Source organism: Vidua macroura, chromosome 4, assembly GCF_024509145.1.
Source record: "Vidua macroura isolate BioBank_ID:100142 chromosome 4, ASM2450914v1, whole genome shotgun sequence".
Lineage (NCBI taxonomy): Eukaryota > Metazoa > Chordata > Aves > Passeriformes > Viduidae > Vidua > Vidua macroura.
The window spans coordinates 56,724,105-56,731,939 of NC_071574.1; the positions used below are offsets into that span (position 1 = coordinate 56,724,105).

Consider the following 7,835-nt stretch of genomic DNA (forward strand, 5'->3'; position numbering starts at 1 on the left):
CACCATCACATTTTTCTGCACCCTTAAGAGTGACCTTATTCTGTCTTTTTTCCCTGGTATCTTCTATTTGTTATGAGATTAGAAGTTATGAGGTTTTGTACTAATATAAATTACGTTTTGCCCACTCTGCGCTCTGTGATTGTCAGAATGAAGTCTTCTGTAAAGTTTGATAAAATTGGTAATTACATGTATTAAAAATCCTTGTCTTGGCTGTGCAGGCTGTTCAGAATTTATGATGGGAAAAAAAGTGAATGCTTCTATACCTGCAAAAATTATGACTTTTTAATATTTAGTGCTTCTAATATTACCATTGATAAGATATCATCTGCCACACAAGGACTGAATATAAGTTTTCCAACCACTGAGCTTGTACAAAATGGACCTTTTTCTGTCTAAGCCATTGGCCTTTACTCAGGAGGTGGGACTGTGAGCTCATGCTGGACTGCAGGCAGGGCAAATTGGATTTATAACATTTAGAGAAGGCCATTGCAGAATTATTGCAGTGCAGATGTGAATTCCTCTTGCTTCTTACACAAATGAGTGTTTGGATGGTAGCTGAACTTAGGGGCCATACCCAACTATCTGTGTAAAGGCAGGAAAGGTTTTTCTAGGAAAAAGCAAGTATGGCAAAGTAACTACTTTTTTTCATCTTTGATCAGTATGAATTTCCTGAAAACTTATGTTATTGGATGAAGCATGGAGTTGTCTGTAGTATTAAATTAATAAAAACTGAGTTGAGCAACTGTGCAACAGGTTTCATGGCCACTCCTTTCATCCCACACGCATCTGACAGAGAGATAAATCAACATTTATCAGCTGTGTTTAAATTATATGAACCTGTTTTTTCATTTACAGAAAAATGTCAGATTCATGAAATCATCTGAAGAAGAGAGGGGGGAGAATCCTTTAATTCTTCAAAAAGTAATCTAAAACATACTGCTACATTTTAACTCAGAACATCAAGCTGTAGCTGTCATACAAACCAAAGCTATGCACTTTATTTTTATGAATTATGAAGCAAATTCCTGCAGCAAATGACCAGGCTTTAATCAAAAGGGTGGCAGGGAAAAAGAAAAAAAGGAAAATCTTTATTTAACAAATCAGAATACTGTAATTTCCTTTACCTAATATGAAACTGAAAAAGTGTTTACTACATTCAGTAAACTCCTCAGATTACTAAACTTTGCAGTAATCAAAGAGTTAAAACAATCTGTTGCTCTTGACTTCAAAGTCAAAAGTGGGTTAAAATGGACTGAGAAAGTTTAGAACAGGTATCGTTTCATCCTGCTTGTTTACACACTCAGGAAAATCTCATTATAAATGACACATTCAATTCCCTTTTTAAAGTTTATCTTCACATGGATGGAAATCAGCAGTGTTATTGCTGAATTTTTATAAATTCAAGTTAGTGGAATGAGCAAAGTGAGGTTGTAAACTAGCTTTGTGTCTGCTTCTGTTCCTTATGAGCAAAACACTGGCAAACGCTGCTTTAGCAATACACAAATGATTTGGTAACTACACAAATGATTTGGTTACCATTATTAGGTTTTGATTGTGTTTAAAATATTAACTGACATTTAAAATGCTGCAATAAGTAGATATAAAGCAGAAAGTTGTATACTACCAACTATATGCAAATTATTTTCATTTAATTTTCTGAACTAATTTGGAAAATGTACTAAAGTAATTTGGAGAGATTCATTCTCTGAAGGATAATAAAGTATACTGCAATTCATTTTTTAATAGTTTCTAATAATTTTAAAATAGATGGAAATTAATATTCTGGAATTAATTGGTTTTCTCTGTTATTTCTACTTAGAAGTAATGTATTGCTGTTTTTCTTCAGAATCTAAAGGTTGCTAAGGAAACCACTTCTATTATATCTGCAGGTATTGCATAGAACGTAACTATATATAAGAAAAAAGGGCAAATGTAATTACAACTATCTTCTATTTAGAAAGAATCTTCTCTTTTAATCAGCAAGTGATTCTGTTTTAATTTGTGCATTTTAATGTAACAAAAATTTTACATTGCATACACCTTTCCAGGAGGATTTATGCCTAATTAGTGTTCTCAGGTACAAAAAGATAATGGCACAGCAAGAGTTCATTCTGAGTTTAACAAATGGAGACTGGGTAGAGGTGTGGATAAGAAACTAAATTGGAACATCCAGCTGATCCTGGATTTAAATACAGTCAAATACAGTCATTGTTCCTCTTTGATCAGCCTTGCCCAAGCTGAAGTGCAGAAAATCATTTGGTAAGAGGCACTGGTCTCTTGGAGGGAATTGCAACTGTTGTTCTGAACACTCAAAGCCACCAAAGTCTGTAACACATCATGTGAAGTTACCTTTGAGGGCATGGCCAAGTGATAGCTTGGATTAGCTCTTTGCTTTATGGAGAGACCCTATCTTTGGGAAACTACCCACTAAATAAAATGGACTTTGGACTAGACACTTGAGCAAATGATGTAATTTGACCTAAAGACAACTGAATTTCAATAAGTTATGTAAATTTTATGTATATAGATTTAGAGCAGAAATAGAAGAGAGAAGGAATGGGGAGAAAGCATAGCAGTCAGCAGAAGAATTCCAAATACCCACTGGATAGAAGACTAGATCAGTATGATTACAGTCAGGAATTTTTGTAATGAGGATGTCAGTGATGTTTATGAGCATCTTGCTGCCTGACAGCAAAAATAAGAGTGCATATAACTAACCTCTTGGAGTTTAGGTAGCTGGCTGTGCAGACCTTCAGGGCACTGCCCACCCTGGCTGTCCATGGAACCCCTCTGTGTCTCCACTCCCCTGGCCAGGATGGGCCCAGGACCCCATTTTGATCCCTCTCCCAGGTCTGTCAGTGCCTGCCCCAGTGGTGCTTGCAGCAGGGCTGGTCAGCAGCTCCCACAGCCAAGAGCCAGGTCCCTGCACAGCCCTGTCCCCAGCACAGCGCCTGATGCCGGGGCTGTATCTGACCCACGTTCTCCTTACCAGGTCTGATCCTCAACACAGCTGCTCTCAGTCTTTGGGAATTATTTTTCCTAAGTTTTCACCCAATTCTGATTAATATCTTTATCTGAGTGTCTATGGTTAATAGTAGAGAGACATGTCAGCTGTTCAACAGCAATAATGCCAGAAGCAAGCAGTAGGTGGCACAAGATTACTTACCCGACCTTCACAACATTTTGTGTATCTGCTAAAGTATAACGAAATTTCAGAAAGGATGCAAAGCCACATGCCAACACAGAGTTTGAAGACAGGTTATTCCCAGCTATTGTAAACAATTTCTTCCAGAATTCCAAGGAGTTGGAGGCAAATTTCTCTTTCTGAACAACAGGGTTATGGCTAAAATGTAGTTATAGAGAATTGCTTCTGTAGAGTTAATGTAGCTGCTAAAGTGAATTTAATAAATTCAGATGGGCTGGAAGATATAATTTGGGAGATGCTACCTGCAGCTGCAACTCATTTCCTATTAATTTTCTAGTAGTCATGGGTTTCCTACCCATCTGGAAGATATTATTTAGGATTATAGTTGGGTTTAAAATCCTGAGGACTAGGACCTGTTATTTTGATAGAAGTAGGCTAGGCATGTGAATAGGGAGTTGTTAGAAGGTAATAAAAAAAGTCCAATTCTCAGTTTTCAAGGTGCTCAAAGACCTTGTCCTATGGATGAGCTCAGTAATAGCTCAAGTATTTTGTTTACATAGAATGTGGTCCTTGTAGAAATTTTATTTGAAAACTGTTAAGCTCAAAGAGGTCAATGGTGAACAACAGGTGGTTCATCTAAGTAATTTCTTTTCTCAAAACACAAATACTGAGAACCTTGCCTAGCTAGAAAGCTGGAGCTCAGATGGTGGCTGGAGCTCAGATTGGCTGGAGTCAAAGCTTTCTTTCTCTGTAAAACTTCAGAAAATTAGGCTTATATATTCAGAGAAAGTCAGTGATGACTATAAAACTCTGTCCAGAAGAATCTTCCTTTCAGTTTTCAGTGTTCTTGCTTATCTGAAGTAGTAAGTATAGAGCTGGGGTTAGGAGTGGGTTCCAGATTATTGTACTGAAATAAGTTCCTACTTATAAAAAACCAAACAACACTTCCGTCAACTCATAAAAGAACCGTTATTATCCTGCTTGCATGGCAAGCTATGAAAGCCTATGTGGAAGCCTAAAGACTGATGTGAAGGGTCTAGAAAGTCTGTTTAAATGTCATTTATAATTTAAAGTCTGTTTAACTGCTGAATATCAGTTCATTCTCTAAAAGCAAATCACTCCTCAGTGTCAGCGCTTTTTTCATCTACTGTTAGTGCTGTGTCGCTTCCCTGAGTGGGATGCTATGAAATGCTGTTGGCAAGGTTAGGGTTTGGATTACAACTGCAGGAAGACAGCCTCACACACACCTCAACGTGCCTTCTGCTGTGTATGAACAAGCACACACAGAGGAAGTTACTGTGCAGTGGCAGAACACAAACCCAGGGAAATTTCTACCAGAAGAGACCAGAAACAAAGATTTAAACTACACTAGGGAATATGTACAGTTTCTTCAGTGATAGGAATCTTGGATACTGGGCCAAGTCAATCTGTAAGAAAATGGAAGTTGAAAGCACTTTCTAAATCAGTAATATAATGCTTCAAATGAATTGAATATTATTCATTACCTGTGCTGTTGGCAATCAGCTTTTGAAACAAGAATGAAATGCCCAGATACAAATATTCCTTGAAAAGACATAGCCTTGAAGCAGAAAGATTGTTTGGCAGGTAGCTCAGTAGTACGTACCTCATGAGGCAACAGAAGTCACCTTGAGAACAGATGGAATACAATCAAAGATTAATGGCAAATTTATGATCCCTTTAAGAACAGGAGCCAAATAAAGTCAAATTGAATCATAAATTTGGAGGCTATATAGGATCAGAACATGTAGAAAGTAGACTTATTGCTAAAGTCAATTTGGCTACATGACTAAGAACTGAGAGCATTCTGACATGCTGCAGAATGGAGTTTGGGCTACTTTTGCTAATCTCCTTAAGCAATTAAAAGAGAGAAGGGAACTGAAACAGAGCATAGCAAAAGCTATAGGCTTTCTAACTTTGAAAAAGAGGCTTTTCTATCTATTGGCTTTGGGAATTCCAGATAGAATACAGAATAGCAGCTAAATCTTATGTCATAGAAGAATAACCCTACATACTCTATGTAGCACTAAGTGCATATTTAACAGTTTATGTGAGAAGCACAGTAGAAATCTAGACTCTTCTAGTCATGCAGCACTTAAAGTAACTGTTTTCTCAAGTTTAATTGAAAGAAATATTTATAGAAATAAATTTATCTATAAAATACTCATGACTGAGATGTGGTATTTATTCATAAATATTAATTACAGTATATGCATTATTTCACTAGCAGTAAACCTATATTACCTTCAGTTATTTTAGGTCAAAATGACACCAATTTCTTTGTGCTATGTAGTTTTTAACTTCTAGCTAATACTAGAAATTTCAGATGTGAATGTCTTCTAATGTTACCTTGTTTTAGGCAGTAGGGAGCCCGTAAACAGTAATAACTGGGGAGGAGAAAGTGAAACAGTTACGCTTAGGACAGTGTTTTAAGGTTTTGCTTGCATGTTCTCCTTCAGCACCAAGTATTGCTTGAGAAATACATTTGATTGATCCAGAAAATAAAGTAACTTTTCCTGCAGTAAGTAGGCTGAGTTAAAAAAAATACCTTTTTTTTTTGTTAAATACCTCTTCTAGTAGTAAAATTAAGTAAGGCTTCTCCAATCAAATTCTACACTAGTATTAGCACAGCTAACTGGTTTCCAAAGGGGCTTTTGCTGCTTTTTATCACCTGACATTCAGGTGAGAATTATTTCTGTTAATTTCCATCAATTATTAATCCATCCTATTGCTAGGGATGGGATGCGTGGCATTCAGTGTAAACCAGGACTGAGTAACATTTATAGCCTGCAGCTCATGGTGGTCTGATGGAACAGGAAACTGGCAGAGGCAAGTCTTGCTGCAGCACTTCCATGATGTAATAGGACACAGAATTGTCACATGCTGAGAGGTCTCTGACAACTTTAACCTTATCACCAAAAGCTAGTACTGCCAGCATTGTCTCCATTCATTTGAATGTGGTTTTAGTTGAACAATATAGGTATTTCTTTCTTGTTTAATAGCAATGTAGTCCTTTTGATAACTAAATAAACAGAAAAGGAATTTAACTTGCTTATGTATCTAAGCATCATCTTAACCTTTTAAGAATTACTATATGCAAGAGCATGCAGTGACAGGACAGGAGGAATGGATTCAAATAGAAAGACGGTAGCTTTAGATTAGATATTAGGAAGAAATTCTTTACTCTAAGGGCAGTGAGACACTGGTACAGGTTGTCCAGAGAAGTTGTAGATCCCTGGAAGTGTTCAAGGCCAGGTTGGATAGGGCTCTGAGCAACCTGGGGGAGGGGAAGGTGTCCCTGTCCACAACATGGGGGATGGAATTATATGATATTTAAGATTAATTCCAATCCATTCCATGATTCTATAATTTTTTTTTGTGGGAAGTATATATGGAACAAGGAATGAATAATGTCGAAAAACATCCGAAGAAGAACCAATGCATTCTCATCTAATATTTCAACTGTCATGTCAATTTAGTTTTGTTTTGTGTTTTTACTAAACTAATCTGTAATTATTGGTGCTATATTGATTCCCAAGAAAGCACAGCTGAGAAAATGACACTCTACTTTTATTGAATTTAGTTACTGCATAAAGGAGAGAAAAAGACTACAAACTACAGACTTCATGGTACAAATGAACATTTTGCTGTGAATGTGAAGTGTGTTGAAACCAACAGAAGTTATCATAGAAGTGCTGTCTTTGCAGAAACAGCATCATGAACAGAGTGAAGTGATGGCAAGCTGGGAAGAAGCTGCAATGAGCTGGAAAGAAGGAACATAAGGATAAAAGTGACAAGAAATATGCCACATTAGAGTAATGATACTGAGATGCATTAAAGTCATTGCTCTCTTTATTTGAAAACTGCAGGCTCACAAAAGATCCCCCCCAATCATTTCAGGGAGAGTTATTCTCCAGCACAGAGCTGTCGCTCTGTTTGGCTATTGATTCAATGGGTTGACCCCCTCTGAAATCATGCATCTTGACTATTACAAATATGTCAATATACATGATTCCTGTAGCCATGGAAGGCCTTTAGCTAATAAATCTATAGGATTTTTGCAAGTTAAGCTACAGAAACTGAATATAAAGGATCCCAAAGTAAAACTTGATCTTTGGATTTCTATGTTGCTTGTAAAGATAACTCAGCCAAGCAAGGGTGGTATCTGCAATTATTTTATGAGCACATGTATCTACAGCTACTCTTGGAGCACCTAAGCAGTGCTAACTTTTCATTTTAAAATGCTGGGGGAGAAGGTGACCTTTTCAATAATTGCATACCTGGTAGAGCATCAAGAAGCAGGACTGAATTCTATTTCCTCCTTCCCCAGAAGCCTTAAATCCATGTGTTTCCTATGAATGTTCTGATCATCATCAACACAGATCACCAACAGCTTAGGAGGATTCACAAGAAATCATAACACATGCTCAAAACATGAAACAACTAATATAATGAGAAACTGTCCCCTTCTACCACTGATGTCAAGGCACATTGCAGCAAGAAGCTAAGAGACACGCAGTTCAAAGCAGTGGGTGTGTCTAAACAGCTGCTATGAAACATTTGTCTACAAAACCAGAGGCCAGGATTTCAATCTGTGGTCTAGGAATTTCTTACACATTTATATTAGCAGCCATGAGATTAAAGAGTGAAAACATTTGTAGTTAAGATTATT

The 7,835-nt window shown here is 37.0% G+C and overlaps 1 long non-coding RNA gene across 1 annotated transcript; it reads right to left on the minus strand.

Moving 5' to 3' along the window:
• Positions 1-3,884: 3,884 nt before the first annotated feature.
• LOC128806920 (uncharacterized) lies at positions 3,885-4,785 on the minus strand. Its single transcript, XR_008436976.1, has 3 exons — positions 4,651-4,785; positions 4,513-4,572; positions 3,885-4,000 (listed from the first exon to the last, which is right to left on the minus strand). It is a non-coding gene; the product is annotated as an uncharacterized LOC128806920 (long non-coding RNA).
• Between the last annotated feature and the right edge of the window lie 3,050 nt (positions 4,786-7,835).